We start from the raw sequence: 24397 nt of genomic DNA on the forward strand, positions 1-24397 counted from the left end.
ATTGATTGTGCAGATCTTGCCAATGCCACTCACACTTTTCCCCCAGCAGGCACACCTTTGCCTTCTGCAGGGCCTGTGCTTATACACCTTTCTCATGGCCCTGTCAGCCTTCAGGTTTCAGTTCCAGCATCACCTCCTCTGTGATGCTCTCCCTGTCATTGTGTCAATGACAAATAGGACACCTTGTTAGTGAGTCATGGTCATTCATTCAATCAATAATTCTTAAGCACTTGTCATGGTTTAGATATGGGGCATCCCCCAAAAGCTGATGTCTGAGAAAATGCAAGAATTGTTCAGATGCAGAATGGTAGAATTGGGAGATACAATCTGATCAGTGAATTAATCCACTGATATGGATTAACTGGACAGTAACTCTGAGCAGGTAGGGTATCCTTGAAGGAGGTCGGTCACTGGGGTGAGCCATTAGGGTTTATATTTTGTCCCTGGGGAGTCAAGATCTCTCTGCATCCTTGTTGCCAGATCCTGAACTAGTTTCCTCTGTCATGATGTTCTGCCTCATCTTGGGCCAGAACTATAGAGTAAGCCATCTATGGACTGAGACCTCTGAAACTATGAGCCCCAAATAAACTTCCTCTCTTCAACATTGTTTTTGCCAGGTCCTTTGGTCACAGTGATGAAAAAGCTAACTAAACAGTACTGTTAGGTATTGAGTATAATATTAGGTACCAGAGATATTTAGCACTTAATAAGCTTAGGTAATTTTAAGGGAAAAAGTTATTGAAAACATAAAGCAGGGATAATTTTGATGGAGTGGTTAAAGAAGCCTTCTCAGAAGAAATGATGTTTGAACAATGGCCTGGATAGAGTGAAAGATTATACCAAGTGTCTGTTTGTGATGCTCCAGTATAAGACCTTGAGGAGAAGATACGCTTTCCATGTCAGCCAACCAGCAAGGATGCAAGAACAGCTAAGTGGAAAAATGGAGGGAAACGTGTAGCCGAGCAGGTCCATCAGGGTTCAAGGACACACAGCACATTGGCCTTGTAGGCTCTGAAGTACATATATATGGGCTTGTATAAGTTTATCCTTGCATGTATATACATTATACCTCCATAAAAGTGTGACATTTTTCAGAGTTGCCTGACCTCTTGTCTTTACCTACTTTTCATGGGTATAAAATACCTGGGGTTTTGCTGTCCAGAACCCTAACCATTAAGCATCTCTGTTCTGCACAGAGGGTGAAGTCTTCCCTAAAGGAGCCACAGAGTAAAATTCCACCCTATGGAAGTCCCCAGTTGATGGTTCTGCTCAAAGAGCTAAACAAATTGGTAGATGCTGCTCTATATATAGGTGCCTGCGATGCACAAAAGGGACAGCAGGTGGCGCTGCATCTCTCCATATGAATATTCCTGGCAAGTTGGTTGAGAGAATTAGGAATTACTTGGGTGAATTGGGTTTCCCTATCCTTTTTTTGTATTGCCTTCCTATGCTGCAGGAAACAGCTGATGTCTGTGAGACTGAACATTTTGTGTGTGTGTGTGTGTGTGTGTATACACGCACACTGCTATGATCTCCCTCTAGCATTTATGTCCTGAAGACTTCTGAATATTTAATTAAATATTGCAAATATGTAATATTCTTATTTATCTGAAGTGATTTTCAAAAAGACACTAGAAGAAGTAAAGGGGATTTGAACTATAAGGAAGAAATTCCAAAATCAGACTTTCTCAAACTTCAGCATATATAAGAAGCATACTACTGTGTTCAAAGCACACTATGATACTACATTTCCTGTTATCTTAATTTTGTAGGTTAGGGATAGAACCCAGAAAAAGAAAATTACTATTTAATTTTGAGCAGCTGGTTCATTCAACCACACTTAAAAAAAAAAAAAAAACCTGTTCTGATTTGCCAGTCAATATAATGATGGCATGATAGTTGCAAAGCCACACGTTTTTTTCAAGCCATATGGATGACTTTACCCTAAAGGTGGGGCCAGAGAGATATCTTCAAATTGCTCCTATGTAAGGGAGCAGTTAAGGAAATGGTTTGAGGAAGAACTAGAACATCTACCTCATCTTCTTTCACCTCCCATCCTGCAAGTTTGCAGAGTCTTCAATGTTTTTTTTTTCTGCAAGATGGTTGTGATAGGGCAGCTTTCTGAGAAAAATCTGCATGCCCTCTAAAATCTCTGCCCCATCCAGCTGAAGGCAATGCTGGCCGCAGCATGTGTCTCATTAGTTTGCAAAACAGCAGAGCATAGTGAATACTATCCCCAAGGAATTTCCAACTGTCAGCCTTCAACAAATTACCCAGGTGCTCTGTGAGAGCAGAGCAGCTGGCCCATTCCTGCATGCATTAAAGCAGGAACATGGGCTCCATTTGTTTTTGATGACCCTTGCAAACCCATATTGAAAAACCTCTGATTTGGAATAAAATCACCTTTCTGCACTGGAGATTGGAGAGAATGTGTATGTAAGACAAGAAATGGGTTTTCTGGTGTTGACAGATGGGGGAGTCAGTGGGACAGAGGCAGAGAGGAGGTTAGCAAGCTTTGTGGCTAGTTCTGTAGCTCAGAATCCATGAAGTCCAAATGCACATGCTACTTTAAGATGATGGAAAACCAAATGTTGTTAGTTGACAGGGTACTGCTTGATAGATCTTTTGAGAATAAGATGTGCTTCCATTTGATAGAGAAGAAAATCTAGGTTCAGTGAGACAGAGTAATATGACTAGCATTTGGACTTAAACAGCACATCAGAAACTCTGACCAGTACTTTTAAAAACTTTTCTCTCACAAAGCCAACTCTGTCCCCCACCTGCACTTAGGCACTAAAAATCACTTACTACACCTCCCAGGCATTAGAAGTTTGGCAGTGTGACTCAGTGCTACTCTTATTGTGACTTCCTTTTATTGTAAAACAGTGCCAAAATCAGAGAGCTTCTCCAATCTTTGTTTTCTCTACCTGAAAGAAAGGGCCTAAGTCATTAATTATGGTAGAGATGCGAAAACAGACAAAAGCACCCCAGAGACTTTAGAAGAGGTGCTGAGCTAATGTGTCAGAACCTGTGGACCCTGCTGAGGTGTGGGTATTAGGTTAATGTGAGCTACAAACAGCTTTAAATGTGATCCTGCTTTAACACAATCTGTATATAAGAGTGAATTCTCATCCCCAAGGCCAAGCTCAGAAAGGGGTTCCATTAATATGAGGAGGTGGGCTTACCCAACAACTTCACCCAAGAGGAGTCTGAGAGATTAAAGTCAGAACACAAACATTCAATCACAAATCATCTCCTGCTATTTTACCTGATCAACCAGGTTGATGGAATGAAAAAAAATGCAGAGGAACAAAGAAACTCATTTCTTTTAGAAGCCTTGGGCTTTGGCAGGCCTTAATCTTGACAGAGGTCAACTATCTATTATTTTCCTTCCCTGGATTTAGGAAATCTGGGACGATCCTTAGGGGAAGCAGTAGATCCCTCAAGGGATCTGATCATGTACAGAAATGAGAAAAAGTGCCCAGGGGCACAGGGAGGTTGAGCCAGGGAGGACTCAATGGGAGGCCCTGAGAAGCGGAGATCAGAGCCACTCCTGAATTCTAGGTCCAGAGTTGTACATGACTGGAGTGAGGTGCATGCATAATAGATACATGAGAAGTGGACTGCAGCTCCATTTCCCAAGGAGGGTCACTGTCTAGTAGAAACCCACCCTCACAGAACAAGTTCTAGGGAATGATAAGCTACTAGAAAGGCCACCATTCTCAGCAAATGGACTGTCATTTGTGTCACAAGTCATTTTTTTGTTACCAATAATTAATGTTTGTTTGTGGTGTACCTTCAGAGATTTTTAGATTATTCTCATGATCATCCCTTTATTGCCATCAACACTGATGGACAGGAGGTATTGTGTCTTGGCTATATGAGATGGAGGGGAACCTGTGCAATGCATCTTAAACCTGCATAGTTGTGTAGCAAGGAAGCTACTTCTAACCTAAACACTCATGTGTCTTCAGGATGTCTGCCAAGGTATGGAGGGAGAGAATACCTGCTGATGGAGACAGTTCCTGCAGCCCCAAGCCACCCTTCACACTGACCCTAACTTTAGTGATCAAGAACTGGAATTCCTGAGATTGGCAGGCCTGAGTCTGGGGCCTGGCTCTGTTAGGTAGTACATCAGCTACCTCAAACAATTCACTTTTAGCTCTGTGGTCCTTTGCAAAGCAGGGTTTCTCACTGCTTCTACTTCATAGGATTGTTTTGAGAAGTGTGGTAATACACATAAAGAGCTTATAGTGCAAAGCTTACCTGGCATACAGAGGAAGAGCTTAATAAAGTGTAGCCAAAGTGGGAGAGACAGTTAGCAAAGTGGGAACCCTGTCTAACTCTGTTTAGACCCAAATTAGGGAGTGTGTGCTTTCTCAGAGAACCCCAACCATGAGTGTACAATAGGCAAAGATGGAGAAGAAGTAATACATTTGGAGTCTTCAGCAACCACACTGTCTCTTGGGCATCCCTAAATAGTCCTGTCCTTTCACACAGTTTTTATATTATTCTTATTATTTAAAGACAGAGACCTAGATGTCACTTTCATTATTCTTATTTTGTTCCCTGGACAAGGTGCAGGGGAGAGGTATAGAGTATTGCCAGGCCTTAATACTCTTTCTCTGGGGACTTGAAATTTGTGCTAAGCCTTAATGTAAAGAAATTACTTTAATGTAAACTATTTTTCTAAGAACCAAAATGAGTCTGAGGACTGTGGGGGACAACTTCATGCATACGATATTTATGACACACAATATACCCAACATAATTTAGTTGTTATCTCATTACAGCCAGCCGTGCCTTCTGATTCCTCAATGGGGAAAAGCTACAGCGTGTCTTGGAACTCTTTCCTAGGGTAGCTTTCTTAACACTCATAACACTCTTTCCCTCCATATCACCTTCTCTGGAATACCAAACCATCATTAGACAGTAGCCCAGAAATCACATTAAAAAGAAAAAAAAAGGAGTGAAAATGTAAAAAGGATGATTTTTAGCAAGACATAACTTGGAAAACTGAAATAAGTGGCTAGGGGAGCAATTCCTTTGCCTGAGCTAGTTTGATTGAACTGTGCATTTCTTTGTTTCTGACCATTTGTAACCAAAGAGCTGGTGGTGGGGGGCAACTCATGCCATGTTTCAACTGAGAAGTTCTGAAAATTGCCCAGATTCAGACCCACACGCAGGTCCTATATCTCTGGGGTATCTGGAAGAAATAATCTCACTGCATTTATAATTTCAAGCAATTCAGATTCCAAGATGGCTCAGATTCCCCTCGTGGATTTTCTTTTTACTTTATCTCTACTTTGCCCTCTGACTCATTTTCTTCCCCCCCCTCTGCTAAAATGTAACTCTTGTGTTTCTTCTGGATAAGTAATGTGGGATCACATTTTAAAAGAAAACAAATTTAAGCTATGCCATAAGACAACAACAGTAATAACATACAAGTTACATGTAAGTACAGGACGGCGCTGTCAGACCCCAGACTGTTGTCCACCTGCATGGTCACTCGGAAAATGCGCATGTTCTGATAGACGTGTTTGATCTCATCTTCCATGGACCTGAGATTGACGTAAGACACTGCAATGCCATCACCAAAGTCCACTTGGATGAGTGTCCACTGGACATCACCCTGCAAAAGAGCCCAGAGTCAGCAGAAATGGAGTCAGAGCTTGGCTGCACTTTCTAGCGGCCTGGGGCTTTGTTTTGGTCCTGACTCCTCCAACAGCTGGGAACATCTGTCTGTTTTGATAGAATCCCTCCTGACACTCCCTGGCAGACAGGAATTTGCTAAGATGGATACTCTCCAAACATGTAGGGCACCAACTACCAGAAATTTCAAGGCTTTGGAGATTAACAGTGTTTGATTATCAGGTTCAATTCGATATTCAATTACTCAAGAAGGCTTTGTTAACAGTCTTATCATCCACATCAATAAAAGTTGCACCCAGGTGGTTTCAAAAATTCAGCCTACCTGTTGTGGTCACCAGGTACCTCCTGCTTCTCCTGAATCATTCTCTTTGTTTCTGGTTCCCTAACCATGTTGGAGGAAGGGTAGAGGACACCTAGCCTAACATCAGATAGGACACTGAATTCTCTTAAAATTCAGTATTTTGTATTAAGAAAATGGTCTCATTTTAGTATTCACAGAATCTGAGTCTGGAAAAAAGAACAGGGACAGTTCAAATGCCTTGACAGATGAAGACTACAAAGTCTACAGAGGTTTCATCATCCACTCAGGTTAACACAGCTAGTAACTGGTGGACCAGGATTCTGACCTGGTCCTCTGGATTTTGGTTCATCCATTTCAACATACCACTGTGAGTAAAGTTGAAGCCCCTGAAGCTTGAATCCCAGTGTGTTATTAACAAGCTAGATGACTTCATACAAGGGGTCTATCATTCAGCCTGCTTTGGCCTCAGTTACCAAATCTATGAAATGGACACAATACTACCACACCATCTTAACTCAAAAGATTCTTAAAAATATGTAGATAATTAGTAATCCATAAAGTGTTACACAAAAATCAATGACTATAAAAACAACACAGCTGTGAAAGACCTACAATACTTCTGCAAAGATGGACTGGGATTATATGACTCTAAATCTCCCATGAGCAGACAGAAGGTAAAGTCTCTAATCCAAAACCTCAGACCTCTTTAGTTTCTCAAGAAGCAAAGTTCCTTAGACCAAATTGGCAAAACAACAAGAACTAAAAACTTCTTTCACACAGTCCATCTTTATCAAACCATGTTTCATTCTTTTTGATAGTCTTTTCCATTTTCAGATAAAAAGAAAAAGAAAAAAATACCTTTAAACTAGAAATGCCTTTTTGATTAAGTAAGGTTTATATGGTATCACATTTTTTGAAAAGGCCAAATTTAAAAGCTGATGGTTAAAGGATTATTTCATACCAAAGGAAAAGCAGTTCAAATCCTAGGAATCTGTGTGACCTACTCCTCTGATCTATGCCTAGCCGAGCACTGTTGAGGGGCACACAGCAGCTAACACTCATTGAGAACCTAGTACAGCTCTCAGGAAACACACAGGCCAAAGTCCTCCCCTGGGGTGGAAAAAGAAACTCGACTCAAAAGTATGAAGCAAACATCCACAAGCTCAAGCATTGTGCGATTACTTGAAGTCCCTTCACTAATAAATATAAATGTCAACTATTCTTGCTAACTTGTCCTTTGCTTGGGCAACCAGAGTGGACTAATGAATCCATCTTTCTGTTTCTGGTGAGCTTCCGTCTCCAGGTCTTCTGGGTTTTTGACAGAGTAGTTGGGAAGCCAACCCTATGTGTGTGCTGAGGGGAAAAGACCACTTTTTGAAATGAGGGTCTGGGGTAAATATCAGGGGTAGATGGGGTTCTCCAGGGCATTCAACAAGCAGTGGAGTGGGAGAGGGAGAGAGACAGGCTTTGTGGGGACAAAGAAGGCGTCAGACAGGGGCCATCGCTTACAAGAGGATGGAGGGGAGATTTCCACCTACAGCTAACTCTGCTTCATTCTCCCTTGAGAGAGAGACAAACAGAGAGTGAAGGAGAGAGAAGCCACCCACAGAACCGGCAAGACTAAAATGTCAGCCAACATCATTTCAGTCTACATTGGTGTGAATTTCCTGTTAGGTATTCACTATTTTCCTTTAGTTGGCCTTGACTTAGACCTCTTGTCAATTACATAAACCCCTCCAAGTTCTATCTGTCTGGATTTCATGTGGTCCTTTGGCTTGATAATATTCTGACATCTTGATTTATGATAAAGTTCTCTATGCATACAGTTGGTGAAAGAAGGGAGTTACTCAATGTTTACATGAATGCAGCGATAAGCATCTCTAATGGAAAATGTTTTAAATATTTTAAAATGTTGAGGCCCAAACACTATCTAAGACCACAGCAGAATCAGGTTCTTAGAAGATCCATTTACCTATCTAGATGTATGTACATATATCTAGATAGACATATATCTAACCTTAATATACATATATATCTCCTAAACACACACACACATTCTGCAGGGAGGTAAATATTAACCAAATCGACAATACAAACATGGTCTGAGATTTCATGAGCTTCCACATCATTAGTGAGATAAATGCATTTTAAATAATCACACCAGAAAGAAAAAGGCATGAAGGAGTGTCTTGGGGCATGGTGAGTTCATACAGTAAGGAGAGCTGCAAAGCTCATGAACTGGGAACTTCAGGGAAGTCTTCCCAGAGAAAATGATAACTGAGCTGAGAAAACCTGAAGGAAGAAAAAAATTAACCAAATGAAAAAACTGAGTGAGAGAGTGGGAGGTGAGGGAGGCGATGAGAAAGAGAGAAGGAAGAAGAGTGGAAGGCTCTGTGGCAAGGGGAGATGGTACAGTGGAAACAGGTAAAGGAGACTGAAGAAGAAAGAGTTGACAAGAGCATCTTGTAAAATGAGGCTGGCGAGGAAACACAGGCCTTTGGGGACTTGAGGGTCCAGTTTCTGAATATGACCTTTCCTCTAAGAGCAATGGACAGCCATTAAAGTGTGCCAAGCAGAAGTTTGGGGTAAGATGCATGGTGATATATGATCTCTCCAGCTACTATGTGGAGGATGAAATGAAGGGGGTCATGTATGCTGGGAAGCTAATGAGCAGGCAATTTGGGGTAGATAATGGCAGACTGAAAACAAAAGCTGCCTCATGAAGTTACATGCATCTCTCTGAAAACTAACTCACAAATAGTTTATTGGTGTCATAATCAATTATTCTGAGCATTTAACAGCAGTATCTCTTATAGATATTTTTTTGAATGTTGATGCCCAACTACTCCCAAGAACCATGATTCATGATTTCTGGGGAGGATGCTCAGTCTTGTTGCAGATCTAGAAGGTCCCCCACTACATGGGGCTGTACTCAGGGTTGAGGCCCTCTGGTTCAGACTGTTGAATGGCAGGCCTTCTTGTGATTGGATTCATCCAAAGATGAATATAGTATAGCACAAAATGATGCTATTCTTATTAGATTTTAATGTGATGATAAAGTTTCTTCAGGATGCTCTAGGATTTGAAGTGCTAAAGGTGCATTAATAAAGCTGGGAACGAAAGGACTAAACTCCCTGTTGGTGGAATACGGCACAATCACTCACAGAAGTTCTGGGATATGTGCAGTCAAGATTAGCTGCCTTCTCTAGGAAAAAGAGTCGCTGTCTGATACCACACTCATTTGCAAACTCCTAAAGGCTGGAATGTATTCTGTTAATGTCTGGATTCAGATAATTATTTTTAATGCAGTTTGATTGTTGTGCATTTAAAATGTGCTTATCAAAATGGTAATTTTTAACATATTATCTCATTTAGTCGTTAAGATACCTGGGAGATTGAAAGGACAGATGCAATTTCTCTTTGATATAGTAGGAAACTGGGGCAGAGACATGTTAAATAAGATTCCTAGAGTCACACAGCTATTAAGAGTTTTATAGAGGCGTTTTAGACTGTCCATTTAGCACAGTTTTCTCTGAGTTTCTTCAGGTGAGAGTTCCTAATAATACCTTTCAGGGTGAGAGAAAGATGATAAGATGAGGCTTCACTTTCTTCTCTTGTTTGACTCTATTCGCAGCTTTGACCATTTTCTCCTTGGTCAACATTTTGACTTAGACACTTCTAACTCAAGAAGGGTTGGCCCCAGTGAAGCAGTATCATGCTCAAGCCATAGAGAAGATAGAGAATATGAGAAAGACTCAGTTTCCATAATCCATGGTTGGGGAAACTTTATATATAATTGAGAGTTACTTGAATTTAATGAATGAAAGCCATTGTTTCTGCACCTGAACCCAGGCCAGCAAACCCCTGGACTATCATAGAAAATTCTTTACATCCAAAGCCCTTTAGTCACCTGCCCTAATATAGACGCAGAACTGAGAAGACTGGCTCAAATAAGTGCCTGGCAAAAGCAGAAAAGCCACAAAAAATCCAGATGGGGATTCTCCAAGGGCATCACTGACTTCTGCAATAGAAAAACAAATGTATCAATCAGCCACAATGAAGCCCAGATTAACCGAAGCAGTGAAAGGTGTGTGAGTCTATCAGATTCTGTGACATAGACTCAGAGAAAAAAATAAATGGCATAGTAACTCCGCACTAAGGCCTCAGTCCAGAAGCAAGACACAGAGATACAAGGAAGTGTCAGAGACACACTGCATGAAACCAAGCTCATTGTCAGAGTATGACAGTAGGCTTAACTCAGGTTTCGGTAACATTTTGTCTCCGAAGGAGCTTAAAGATCATCCGACAAAAACTGCAATGTAGAGACCGAGTTCGTACATCCCATTTCATTAAAAATAAACAAAAAATGTCACAGTGTATATACCATAAGTCTAAGTGGTTGGGTATGAGAACAAAGAAGGGTGTTAACCAATGTAACCATACTGATTACTCTGGCCTGGGTGGTGTAAAGGAAGGGGCCCGAATACAACAGGAGGTCTGAAAGACAGGGGAGAAAAGTGGGGAAATGGTGATCCCATTAGATTTAAAAGGGGGATAGAAGCATTGCAAATCACAATAGTTTATCTCCACTATTACCATAAGTATTGAAATATTGATTAAATATATGGGACCTAAGCAGAATGTGACACCGATATTATATTTCATGATGAAACATAGTCAACTTTAGTTTGGGTGTCTGTTGTTATTTAAGTATTCTTGTGACCACTAATTAGGACCAAAATAAGATGGTCGAATGAGACAGCCATCATTACCCTAGGTATGTGTATGACTGCATGAATGATGTGACTCTACTTAGTGTACCACCAGACAAGTCAACAATTGGGCTCCATTGTGTACAATGAATTGAAGAGCATTCTGCTGTCATGGATAACTAATTAGAACAAATAAAAAAAAATTTTAAAAAGAAAAAAAAAAGACCAAAATAAAAAATCCTTATGCTGCACTGAGCATCCTAAACAGAAATCATAGACCTCAGCCCTTTATCCTATGGCAATCTTTAGGCAGGGAGCAAGTCACTCAGCATTACCTAGCATACTACTCCAGGTAGGCAGACCCAGGTTAGCAAGATCTTGATAAGTGGGAAAGGAGAAAACTATGGAGCAAAGTGTCCTGTGTAAGGTCCTTGCTTAGCATCTGGCTGGCCATCTTAAGTGACAGCCACCATTTTAAGAAACATTTCACTTTCCAACCCAAGGTTGTTTCTGAGAAAGGCTCATAACTCCCTCGTAACAATCCTGAAACTTCACAAACTTACACACACACACACACACACACACACACACACACACACAGCATCAGGACCCACCTGGCTGTCTAATCCCTGAGACCACCCCATAAAAGTCCAAATCCCCAAGCCTGTTTTGCCTCTCTCCATCTATGGAGAGATGTGCCTTTATTTGTTGGCTCTGACAAATAAAATCCCATGTGTATCTCTGCCTGGTCTCCATCTTTCATTTCTCATTTTCCTGTCTCCCCGTTCCTCGCTTTCCTTTTACCCTGGACTTCAAATAAGATGTTTAATCAGCCAGTGGAAGGAGCACTGGATAGAAGTTTTATCTACACTGCACTTATTCAATAGGATTGAACTCATGTGACTCACACACAAAGTTGGGGTGCAAACTAGATTACTCTAGAACATACCTTGGTGGTCACTAAGAAGCAGAGAAAGGTTTCTTGAAAGTTTATTGTGCAAGAAATAATAGAAATTGCTTTCTGTGTATTATCTTATTTAATCTTCAACCCTGAAAGACTCAGGCCTGTTTGAATTTTCCTAGACTCATTAGACTGGTCCTTTTTAACTCTAAGTCTCACACTCCTACTAATTCACAGGACACTCATCCTGCTCCGCTGTGCTCATGTCTAGTTGTGTGCTAGAGTGAGCATTCATTCATACATGAAATCAGAGGGCTGACTGTTCTGGTTTGAAATCACCCTCCAAAGGTCAAGAGCTGGAAACTTCATGTCCATTGTAAGAGTGCTGAGAGGTGGGGCCTTCCTGATAAAAATATGAATGTGGGCCCCTTCTCTCTCATTAGTACACATGTTCTCTTGCCAACCTACCTACCACCATGGAATGATGCATGAGACGACCCTTGCCAGATGTAAGTACCTTGACTATGAACTTCCCGGCTTCCAGACCTGTAACAAGTAAATCTCTGTTCTTTATAAATTACTCATCTCAGTCTGTTAGACCAGTACAAAACAGAGTAAGACCCTAATTAAATTTCTTTAGGGGCATGCAAACATGTAAAAAATTCTTCTGAAAATACTGATGTAAGAGGTTCCCAGTGAAATGTGCCAGGCTCTATAAAATACCATGGAAGCTACAAAATTCTGATTATGAGGACCCCTGGTGGTGTGAGTGTTTGAACAATGATTGAGAGACTGTAATTGGGAAGTAACTGTTATAACTGCCATTTGGGCCTTCCCAGGGGAGATTTTATAATGGTGATCTATCTGGGAACTTCCTATGCAGAACAAACCACTCTATGACAAAAGGCAGTTACAACTGTCCTATCTTTTGTCTCCAAGCAAGTTCCTGGGCCTCTTGTCTTCCTTTCAAGAGGTGCTGCCAATGCTGAAAGCTGAGGCTGCCACACCAGAACAGCTGGAAGACAGTCTCCCCAGCACCTCTGGTTTGAATCATGCCCTATGGGCTTTTCTTTAGTTTCAAACCGGAGCTCTGAACCACACGAAGAGGTGCAGAACAGAGGCAGCCTCCTCCCCTTGCCTGTTCAGAGATGGTTTTCTAAAGCACAGGTGTCTCCCCAGGTACACAGGTCTCCTGGGCCTCTGGGCAAGCAAAGGCAACATGAACTTGTATGGTCTGACCCAGAGGAGGAATGGCCATCACACTGAAGAGAGTGGTACGTAATGTTTTGAGGCATAAGTCAGGCCTGATAAGGCCAGGGATACCAGAGAGACCACAGTATTGACCAACGCATCATTGGACTTGACTTATGATAATTTCACCTTTTATTAATCAGATGGCAACTAGCTCGGTTTTTAAGCCTTTCTCTGAGGACTCTGATCCTTGGAATTTGCCAACTAAACTTCCAGGTACTTCTAGATGTAACATTCAGATCAAGAACTTTCAATAGGAACCTCAAAAATGATTTGCTCCTTCACTTTCAAATGGATATAACAGCATATATTTGAAGGAACTACAGACTTTCAAATTTTGTTTTTATGTCTTCTGTACTTGGTGCCTGGCCTAGGGTAGAACAGCGCACATAGAAGAGGCACACTTGGCTTGTGTAAGTAGAGAGATGACTATAAATTGGGGCCTCTCTACTCCATGTAGATATTTTTAAATGACTAAGAATTTTCTCTATATTACCACTACATGGTGGCTTAAGGAATTACCTCAGTAGACTTTTGCAGGAAAACTATGGAGTTACCAAGGGACATAAATCTTATAAATGTTTCTGAGTGACTTTTAAAATCACTCATAAAGTAAAACATTCAACTATGTAATAAGAACAGAATTACATTTTTTAAATGAGTAGTAGGAAGATTCCTTTAGGAATCAACCTGGGCAATGAGATTTTCCTAGTAGTAAAAGATGTAATAGAAATATGTAAGCTTTATGAAAAGAAACAGAGAGAGAAGTCATGGTGTATTCATTGGAGAAATGTCAAAAAATGATGAAAAAGAAAATTAAAATTGCACACAATTTTGTCACCTAGAAAGCAGATTGTCAACAGATTGGTGAATATCATCTTAATCAAGGAGAATTCCTGAACACATACACATAACCAAGACTACCATAACAGCTGTGGAATCGCTATTTGAAGATTTTGCTGTAGACATTTTCACATACCTTTCAGGTTTTATGCCTGTCATCACTTGGTGGACTTCACCAAGTGACACAACCCCTTCTATGAAATGGACAAACCATTTCTTATCCTTAAAGTTGCTTCATCCCCTTTCCAAATTATTAGGCTGTTGTGGAATCAAAGTGAGTTTACAGAGATCTAGCAGGGTGCTATATGTGGAAGAGGTGCCTTGCAGAGGTCAGCTAGAACAGATAGTTGCATGTCCTTTGAAATACTTTAAACATTTGGATCTCAATTTCTTTGCCTGTAAAATAAAGATGGGCAGACCCGAGGATCCTTATTGCTATTTCTAGTTCAGATAGGCAGTGACTTTTATAATTCCATTATTCTTATCATTGGTGGTATTGAACACTCACACACACATATCCTAATACATCTTTGGGCTGATGGGATCATCTCAACTCTGGTGAACATGCAGCACTTACTCAAGTGCTGCTGTGACATGGTAGAAATTTTCCATTGCACATCAGTTATGGATTAGGTTGAACACTGAGCTCCTGAGGCTGAGGCATAGAATAATGAATGGTAAACTGCAAAGCCTGAGCTAGAGGAAGTTATCCACAGTCAAGGATTAGCAGGTGTGGTGAAGCCCTTACTGGAGGGTGGTTGCCACCCTGTTAATGATGTGGAACGTTAGAGCCTCAATCAAGCAGGCTAGGAGGGTAAAATTCCAAACTGAAGACTATTTCAGGACTCTAAGCCCTAGGATGTTCATTGAGCTGAAACCCTCAGTAATCAGCCAGGTATCTCCCTTTGCTGGTCAAGGCGGAGCAAAACTCTTTGCAAACATCTCTCCTTTGAGACCCTAAAGAACAGCAATACCCAAACTTATGTGTACTGCTTTTGAGAGGAGAGAACAATGGAGCCCAACCAATGCAACTTGAACTTTAGACACTAGGCCTCTGGCTGAAGACAATCCTAACTGCCTGCCCCATTTCCTTCTTTCCTTTGTAATCTTAGGCAACACGGGAAGAGAAATGAAGTGGCTCAATTTCCTCATTAGAGTCAAAGAGAGTAAAGCTGAATGGAGTAAGCAATAATACACGAGAAAGTCTCAAATCTCATGGCTCATTGAATTCAGCTTTTGCTCCTTTGTGTAGAAGGAGAAAACAACTGAGGCTTGTATGTCAGAACTGAGCTGATATCTGCCCCAACTTAACACTGTCTGCCAACCCTTTTGTGCCACTTCTAAAGGCTCTAAATAGTCTTTCTTCTGTCATGAATTCAAACAAAGGAGCATCTCACAGCCCGTTTTATTAAGGTCATCTTCTCTAATATCTGATGGTGGCCAGTACCCTGCAATATTTACACTGTGGGCACGTCCATGCCCCATCAGTCTTTCAATGTATGTGAAAGTGAAATTATGGCTCATAGGAATCCATCTAATGAGGACACAGCCCTCAGGTTTCACTTAAATTTCACTGAAATGTAACCATGAATTTTCCTTTTTCAGTTTCAGTGTTTGTATGTAAATGGAAGTATTGAAACAACAAGATACCATTCAAAGTTTTAATTTTAGTCTCTTGCCTCAGATTTAATTTTAAATCTTAAAGTATGCACAAAATGGCATCTCTTTATTCTTACAGCGGTATAAAAGAGATGTGATTTATTTTCTGTAACATGCAGGCACTACTCCCAAATTAGTTGTGTTGAGTTCTGGAAATGGATTTGTTCCTTCACCAACCACCCTGTGCCTGCAGGTTCCTGCTCTGGATTTCTCTGTGCAGTTATCATGTTGAAAGTCTGCAGGCTCATCAGATGCTTGTTAGTCCTCCAGAGACCATCCACCTTGAGTCAGTCTCCAAATGCTGAAATGCCACCTCTCACTGCATGATTAGTTCTCAGTGCAAAAATATCTTTGATCAACTTGGTAAGACTCAGGCATAGTTGAAAAGGTTTGGCTTCTTAGACACAACCTCATAGATTCTTCCACTTCCTTCTTGGTTGGTTCTTGGATCAACTGTTCTTTGTTCTTACAGAGACAACAATGAACAAATACAATGTATGTGTGTGTGCATGTGAGTATTCTCCTCAGTTGTGCTACAATGAGTTTGAGATGGAAGCAATACCACTCCTTTGCCTTTCTGATCCTAATGAAGCTCCCCCCTCCTTTAGCATACATATGGAGAGAACTCTAAAAGCAGAAGGGATGGATACTGACAATGGAATTTTTCATCAACCTCAACAGTTATGTTGACCTCTGAGTAATACTTTAGGTAAGGCAGACTGTGGGATGTTAGAGAAACTGTATTAGGAAGTCACTTATGTCACCTAAATTTTGAGAGTGACTTCATATGCTATTTGCAGAAGGGATTTAATTTTATACACAGGTAAAATCTGCAGTACTCTAGCTTTGGTACTTACTGTCATATGTGAAATTGCAAGCTAGCCTGGGTAACCTTATCATTGAGTTTCTATTGTCAATAAGAGAAAGTTCTCTGCTTTGCTCTGATTTTGGCAATGTTATCAAGTTTTATCAAGGTCATCTTCTCTACCATTTCTCCCCCTCCCCCTCCTTCTTCTTCTTTCTCTCTCTCCCTCTCTCTCTCTCTCTCTCTCAACTGGGGAGTGAATGCAGGACCTCACTCATGTTAGGCAAGTGTTCTACATCTGAACAACATCCAAAGCCCTTTTCACTTTTGAGATGGAGTCTTGCTAAATTTCCCAGGCTGCTCTTGAACTTGTGATCCTTCTGCCTCAGCTTCCTGAGAAGCAAGAACTACAGGCGTGGGCTACTGGGCTTCGCTTCATGTATTCCTGTGTTGCGATTAGAACATTCACAATTAGAGGATAAAGGAAGAGACTTAGATTTCAGATGGAGATTTTAACCTGTTTTGTAAGGTATTCAAACTTCAACAGTCTTTTTCTTCCAAGTTTGGGCTTTGTCTCTGTTCTTCCTGGATAAGCTTATTCAAATCCACACATATTTATTGTGTTTTTTTTTCTCTATAAATGTGCTCTATCAATATGCAACTAGAAGTGACATGATTCTTACCTTAATGATATTCATAGTTTGAGAATGTCAAAAATATTATTATAATGTGATGCAATAAATTTGTTTTTTTTGTTCTGTACTTTTTAGTCATTTATGCTTCATATGGATGGATTTTTACATAGTGTTTGATACAGCAGAGGTCCTAGTTAACTCAAAAACATGTATTCCCACTTACACCTAAAGTAAGTCTGCTTGTGAATGGAAAGTACATTACATAAAATTGATGCTTAGAAAAATATATATTAAATAACAAATAAATAGATATACATCTAACTATTGCATCCTGAGCCTTATGGTGCTTCAGTTAATAGGCATAGGAGATGGAAACTATGTGAAAGGGTTTGGATGTAAGTAATTGAGAACAAAAAAGAGGGCTTCATCAGCCCATACATCCTCCAAGCCCAAGAGGGACCACAAGACTATAGGAGAAAGTTGAACAATGAAACAGAGACACAGGCTTCAGTGCACAAGTAAAAACAAATATCCTTCTAGGGAAGGGGAGTCTTTCATCCACTTCTGCATTAATCACAACCATGATGTCACATCATAAGGTAGCAGGGACCTCTGGATCCCTTTGGCACCAGAAAGACTTGCTATTTTTCAGGTATCAGAGGAATGACATTAAATATTCCTATTGTTATAACACTTGGCACTAGATACTGGGCATGAGTGAGACACTATTTCCAAAGTAAATCAGGTGCATCAAGTTCAAGTGAGGAGTGAATGCTCAGAAATGTCTGAGGAGGATTTAGAAACAACATGTGCTGCCAGTTGTGGGGAATTTTTAAAATCGTTTTAGTTTGGGATTTAATTTTTATAAAACAATTACATTTTAATTCATACCTAGGCCACAGGAGAAATTTGATTTACTATACATGAATTCTAAACTCCTTAGGTACTGCATTCACAGCTTATGATTTTCAATATTCTTCAGAATAAATTCAACAATTTCAGATATAAGTAGGCATTCAGGAAAGGCATAGTTTTTCAAAGAGGGAGAAACCCAAGAGAGGATTTAGTATCTCTCTTTGCTGAAATGTTTTTCAACAAACTGGTCTGAAAGTATAAATCATCTCATAAAATAAGGAAAATATTAGTAGATTTGTCAACTAGTGTCTGACAATACATGAGCACCTGTAGGCCAAACTGGCTTGGGCAGAGATGATGTTGGTTTTCCTTTCTACTTCTTTATCTTTGTTACTATCTGCCCTCAGCCAAGGGTTTCTACAGAGGCATAGAAACTACAGAAAGTTCTTGCTCAGAAAATGTTTCTTTCGATCATAGAGAAGCTATAAAAAGATGCTACAAGCTTGAACTTTGACTCCTGAGTCTACTACTTAGTACGTGTATGATCTCAGCTAATTTACTTTCCTTTTTTATGCCTCAGCTACATCATTTATAAATGGCAAACATGACACCACCTATTTACATAGAGCACTGTGAGATCTAAATGAGATAATCCAAGTGATGCACTTGCAAACTAGAACTGATACTGCTCAATAAATGTACATCCAAATTGTCATTAATTGTGCCAAAGTTCAGTGCTCCCTGGATACAAAGAGACCTTTACTCTCCCTTGTTCATTACATTTATCACACATGCCTATGTGCATAATCAAGAGAGCAACAGAAAAACTGAGGTTGTTTCTGAAAGAGTCTGTGAAGAATAAGCACAGAATCCCATATTCAAATGTGTGGTCTCCAGGGCCTCCTGATGGGAGTCAGTTGTCTTGGCTTCCATGTCTGCACAGGAGATAAGAGCATCCAGGGGCCATGTCTGACAGCAGAAGGCAGCAGACTTTATCCCTTCCAATGTAGCTTCACCCACTCAAGTGGAATGAATTGACTTAATATGTTTTTTCCCTTCCTGAGAGAAGAAGGCATGAATTCACACATCTTAGTACCAGGTCACCCAGTCTGTTTTTATTTTCCCATGTCAGGCAGCCCAATGTGAAATGCCTGATAATTATTGTTATTTGGAAAGCCAGATGGAATTGAGACAAGGCCATGCCCATCAAGTGTGTTCTCATTTGTTCAAAGGTCTGAGCTCACCAGGAGCCAAAGGTCTTACTTCAGAGAGTGCTCTACTATGTTCTAAGAAATGGACCAACAGAATAAACATCTACTACTTCAAAAGAGATACCTTTTGGTGAATCATATTCAGGTTCCATGTGTCTCTGGGTAATATACAATGCAGGTAAACAGAGTAGAGGGTTGGTCTAGGAAATGAATTCTTCCCTAAGAATCCAACAGAGATTTTTTTTTCCCCACAAAGATCTAAAGACAAAGTACTATATTTTGTTTGATTTTATATAGTATTTGTTAATGTGCTCTAAACCATAGATTCTTTATGCCCAGCGGGTTGTTTCCTTTAAAAAAAAAAATCTTTGTCAAACTCAAGGTCATGAGGATACTCTTGTTTTATTTTAGAAAGTTTGGTTTTACCTTCCAAATTAGAATGACAGTCCAGTGAGAATTATTTCTCATATTATGGGAAGACATAGGATAGTCAATGGCCTCAATATCCCATGTAAATATCCAATGTTGCAGCACCATTATTGAAAAGACTATGATTTGTTTATTGATATTTATGTATTTGTTACTGAAAAAAATATATATATATTCATTCTTTATAAGTACACATACTCATATATATTCATTTCATTAGATAATACATAAACATATATTTTTATATACCTCTGTTTCTTGACTCTGTTCCATTTATAGACTCTAAGAACATTCTTAGTCACTATTTCTTCAGAAGTGATGCTTGCTCCTAATGTCCCTCTTTGCTAGGCCTATAATTCCATCTGTGTTAGACCTACCTATCATTTCATCATTTTCTACCATTTTTTTTTAGTTGTATATGGACACAATACTTTATTTTATTTATTTATCTGGTGCTGAGCATCAAACCCAGTGCCTCATACAGGCTAAGCACGTGCTCTACTACTCATTTCCTTTATTTCTTATATTATTATTATTATTATTATTATTATTATTATTATTATTATTCCTTTTTAGCTAACACTTTCTGTCTGGTCTTATTTATGAATCTGAAATCCAAGCTTACTATATAGTATAATATATCAATTGACAAAGTTCTTCAAGAGAAATATAAGATAAAATATTGTACTAATCCCATCGAATCCCTCATCTCTCGAGAAGAGAACTTAGCTTCCCAGTCTTCTTGATTTGGTTTGCTGAAGCTAATCTGTCATAGCCTCAGGCAGAAGTCCCCACAGAATTTATTTATGTGAAATACAAGCGATTCCAATTTATCTAAATTAACTTGTATAATTCTAGTCCCAATACATGATTTTGGGGAAATCTCAGTATTTAGAATATTGGTCTTGAAAGGCACTCATTTAGGAGTATTAGGAAAAAAGTATTAGATTAAAGCACTGGTTTTTAAGTATCCCTTGGACCAGAAGGAAAAGCATCATCTAAGCCACCGTTTCAAACTCAATATTCATTTATCCCAGAGGAACAAAAATACAAATAATTTTGATGTAACCTGACACAGCAATCCTAATTACTTCACCTTTTTCTTTCAAGTCATGCCCCAGAGCCTATAATTTTGTTCTCTCCTTATTTTTCCTCTCCCAAAAACACTGACATTGTTTTTGTTTGTTTTCCTCCAAGCACAAGGCATAACCCTTGAACTTGCTCCAAAAAGGAATTCTTAGGCTCCATGCCAACTCTCCAAATAAAAATCTTTGGGGATGTGACCAAAACACAGCATTTGAACCTGCTCTCCAGGGGAGTCCATGCATGTCAAAGACCTGAAGCCAAGAACTGTCAGAAGAGGAAACTGGAAGGCAATGGTATATATTTAATATTGACTTTTAAAATCCCTTTTTATTTGTTTGGCCCAGTACAGTGCTGGGCACATTTTAGCTTCCTCCAAAATATGGTTGAAGGTAGGACTGCCTGGTGTAATAATTTAAATAATGTAATGAAAGTACTTATCCTTGGGAGGCCTTCTTCTTCATTTACAAGATGACAAAAGCCCTGTGTGCATTCTAAACCTCATAGGAGAAACTTCATTTTATCTGCCATCTATGTAGTCAGAAATTTCAGACAACCATAGTTTGGCAAAAAATAATTGATGCTCACAATGATATCCCTCAGGTTCTACCAAAATACAAGCTCCCAACTGTCAAAGATATTAGACTTGGTGATGTTTCGATTGGCCTTCGTGATGTATGTTTGACCAGCCTGTTTCCTTTGGAAACAAAACAAAACAAAACAAAAAGCCAAGAAGTGAGGCTGAGAGGGCAAAAGCATTAGCATCTTTTAGGTTGGTGAGTATATGTGTGGGTTAAATTACTCTAAATACTGTTAATGTATCCTGAGAATATATTTTGCTGAAAGTGCCAATAAAGCAAAGTTAAAAGACCAAAAAACAACTGCATCAAAAATGAGAAGGTTAAAAAGGATACTCAAAGGAAACTATGCTTTGTTAGAACATAATCACCAGCTCTAGAAGGTTAGAGGAAGACAGGAATCAGCCTACCTCTTCCAGCTGCACCATGAGATGACATTGTGCCCCTGTTCTGCAGTCAGCTTTCCATCTGCAGTGATGATCCGGAGCCCATGAGGGGCCTTCCCTGGACACTTCTGTGGTTTGGCCGTGTACTGTTCTCGCACGCCATCAGTGCAGTTATTGGAAACCACCTTTCTATACCTAAAAGGAGAAAAGCTCAAGTTGTCATCTAGCTCTTGACAAAGTAGATCACTCCCACGATTTTACTACACTGAGCTGCTTGGCCCTGAGGGTCATCAGGGCCATCAACCACCTACCTTCCCTGTTACTCTGAGCATTAGGGCTGATTCATATCTAGCATTCAACAGAGATAAATAGAGAGAAATAATTGGAGCAACAAATTGTTACCTATTATTTGCATCTTAATTGACTTCTTTGATTCATCAAATCAACTGATTAATCACTTCTTCATTTTGGAACTGTAGGAAATACACACAGTGGAAGACATTGTCCCTACACTAAGTCAAAAATCAGGATGAAGAGACATAAATCGATAATTAAGGAGATAATTTAAAGAACATATAATTAAGGACCAAAATGAATAATACAGTCCTGGGCATTTGTTCTAAGATCCCCGTTGATGCCTGAACTATGAATAGTAACAAATCTGATAAATACAAGCTTTTCCCTATACACATATGTCTATTAGAAAGTGTGATTTACAAATTAGATACAATAATAGATTAAGAACAATAACAATAAAAGAGAACAATTTCAATAATAGACTATAATAACATTGGTGTGAATGTGGTCTCTCTGTGTCTCCCTTTCTCTCTCCCAATATCTTACTGAACTCCCAGTATCTTCCTATGATGATGGGAGGTGAACAATGGCTACATGATGAGACGCTGTTAGCTGAACAACAAAGGCATTGTGATGTAGACTTAGGCATGGTTCACCTCACTGCTCAGAATGACACACAGTTGAAAACTAATAAAACATGTATTTCTGGAATTTTCCTTTTAACATTTTTTGGCTGCAGTTGACCATGGGTACCTGAAACTGTGGAATGTGAAGCTATGGATAATGGGGGACTACTGCATAGATGGCAAGGGAACTTACAGTTCAGAGAAAGGATGCTACAATAATGGCACAGTACAGAAAAAGCTGGCTAAATTTGGTAATTTCTAATCATTTCTTGAGAAAGTATACTGATTGAACTATTGAAACCTTACACCAAGGAGGCTTCAGTTTTTGCATTCTGAGTAAATCCTTCAAGCTTTTGCTTATTCTCATTTTAGCTCTAATAAAAGAATAAATGAATTATTTTACAAATATGTCCCTTTCAATTTATTAGAAATTTATCAGCTTCACGGTAAATTAGAATCTGTATATTCAGGATGACCAACCTTTGAGAACTTTGAGGTTCAGTATTACCAATTCATCTTTTTTTTTTCTCCCCTGAGGGGCTCAGCAATCCCTGTAGTTATATTTGATCTCTCAAATTCACTTTTCCAGCGTTAGTGGTAGAACATAAATTGGAAGAAATCAAAATATAGTAGACCAGAGGTTGGCAAACTTTTAAGGGGCCAGCTAATAAGCCTTTTGCTTTGTAAGCTATGTAGTCTTTGCACTACTACTCAGCTGTGACTATACCATGAAAAGTTCACATAGTACATGAAAGAATGGGTAAAACTAGGTTCCAGGAAAACTTGACAACACTGGCAATAGATTGGATCTATCTGAGCTGCAGGCAGTTTTGCAATTCATTTACATCTAGCCAATGTCCTTCCCTCTGTTCCTGAATCTCAGGATTGACAAGCTAAAAGCAGGGTTAAAAAATCAATGAGAAACTTGCAAAAGCACTTTGGACATTATGGATCAGCACAAAGGTCAACCATTAATACTTAACTCATGTCATGGGGTAGGTGCAAGAATTCCATGACTTAATGTACCCAGATTGCTGAAAACTGCCCTATCATTTAGCAAGTACTTGTGAAATGTTTTCAACTATTTTCAGTTAGTATTGTTATTTCTTTTCTCTGTTCACAAGCTTCATGGTTTCCAAATGCCCTCCAGATAAGTGCGAATCCTGTAATTCTTCACAGAAGCCCTCTACAAGATGATTTTATTCTACTTTTTCTGAAGTTTCTCCCCAGCCAGCTCACTCTGCTCCATCCAAAACTCTTTCTAATCTTCTTGAAACCACTTTTTTTCTTCTGCTCCTTCTGCTTCTGTGCCCTCTTGCGTGGCCAATTTGGATTATTTGTCCCTATAACACATCCTTTCTGCACTGCCTCTTTACAGTAGTAAGAATGACCCACCTCTATACTCTTAAAGAGGTCTTCATGATTCATGTAATAGAAATTCTTTGAATTGCATAATTTCACAGGATTCCTGAGAAATGAATAAACTTTAAAGCTCCTTGAGGGTCTCCTTGTGCTCAAATAAGCAGAGCTGAGAATCTAGAAATCCTCACTGGTGTAACTGTATCAGTTTACATGTTGACATGCCAGCATAGCATCAGTTATTACTGCTGCCCCACACACTCCAAGCCCCTCACCCACCAAATGAGCAGTGCTGATCTCTATCCTAGGAGTCCTTGCTTCTCCTCATAATCTATCAACTAAGGAGTTAACACCTAGCTGACTGGGCAGCCTCCAAATTCCAGCTCCGGTACTTAGACCATTCTGCTGGGTCACTGTCATGCCTGAGCAATTTGAACATCAGCCTAGAAAAGAAATTCCTTTTTATGTTTTTATGGGTGTAAACTGATTATGAGAGAAAATAAAGGCAGGTGGAAGAGAAAAAAGGGGAAAAAAAACTCCCATGGTGCATACATTGGAGAATGATAACATTTTGGTAACAGCAATGGTAGCAAGAAAATGACCAGCAAAAGCCTCCGGAATAATCATGGCATCTCAGGGAGTTTAACTGTGCATTAGAAACTGCCTGCTGGTTTCAGAGGTGTGGCAGTGTGCAAACTAAAGGCAGGTTATGTTTTTTAATTGCATAGTATCAAGCACACCTGTGGCTCCATCTTGGCGAGCCGCACTAGAAGCACTGGCCCACCACTGCTACTGGCATCATGAAGTGCAGAGT

The 24397-nt window shown here is 39.7% G+C and overlaps 1 pseudogene; it reads right to left on the reverse strand.

Annotated features, from left to right (window-relative positions):
• The window catches only part of LOC143385821 (VPS10 domain-containing receptor SorCS1-like), a 64368-nt pseudogene that overhangs the window by 39336 nt on the left and 635 nt on the right, over positions 1-24397 (reverse strand).

This window comes from Callospermophilus lateralis (genome assembly GCF_048772815.1).
Source record: "Callospermophilus lateralis isolate mCalLat2 chromosome 11 unlocalized genomic scaffold, mCalLat2.hap1 SUPER_11_unloc_3, whole genome shotgun sequence".
In the NCBI taxonomy this organism is placed as follows: domain Eukaryota; kingdom Metazoa; phylum Chordata; class Mammalia; order Rodentia; family Sciuridae; genus Callospermophilus; species Callospermophilus lateralis.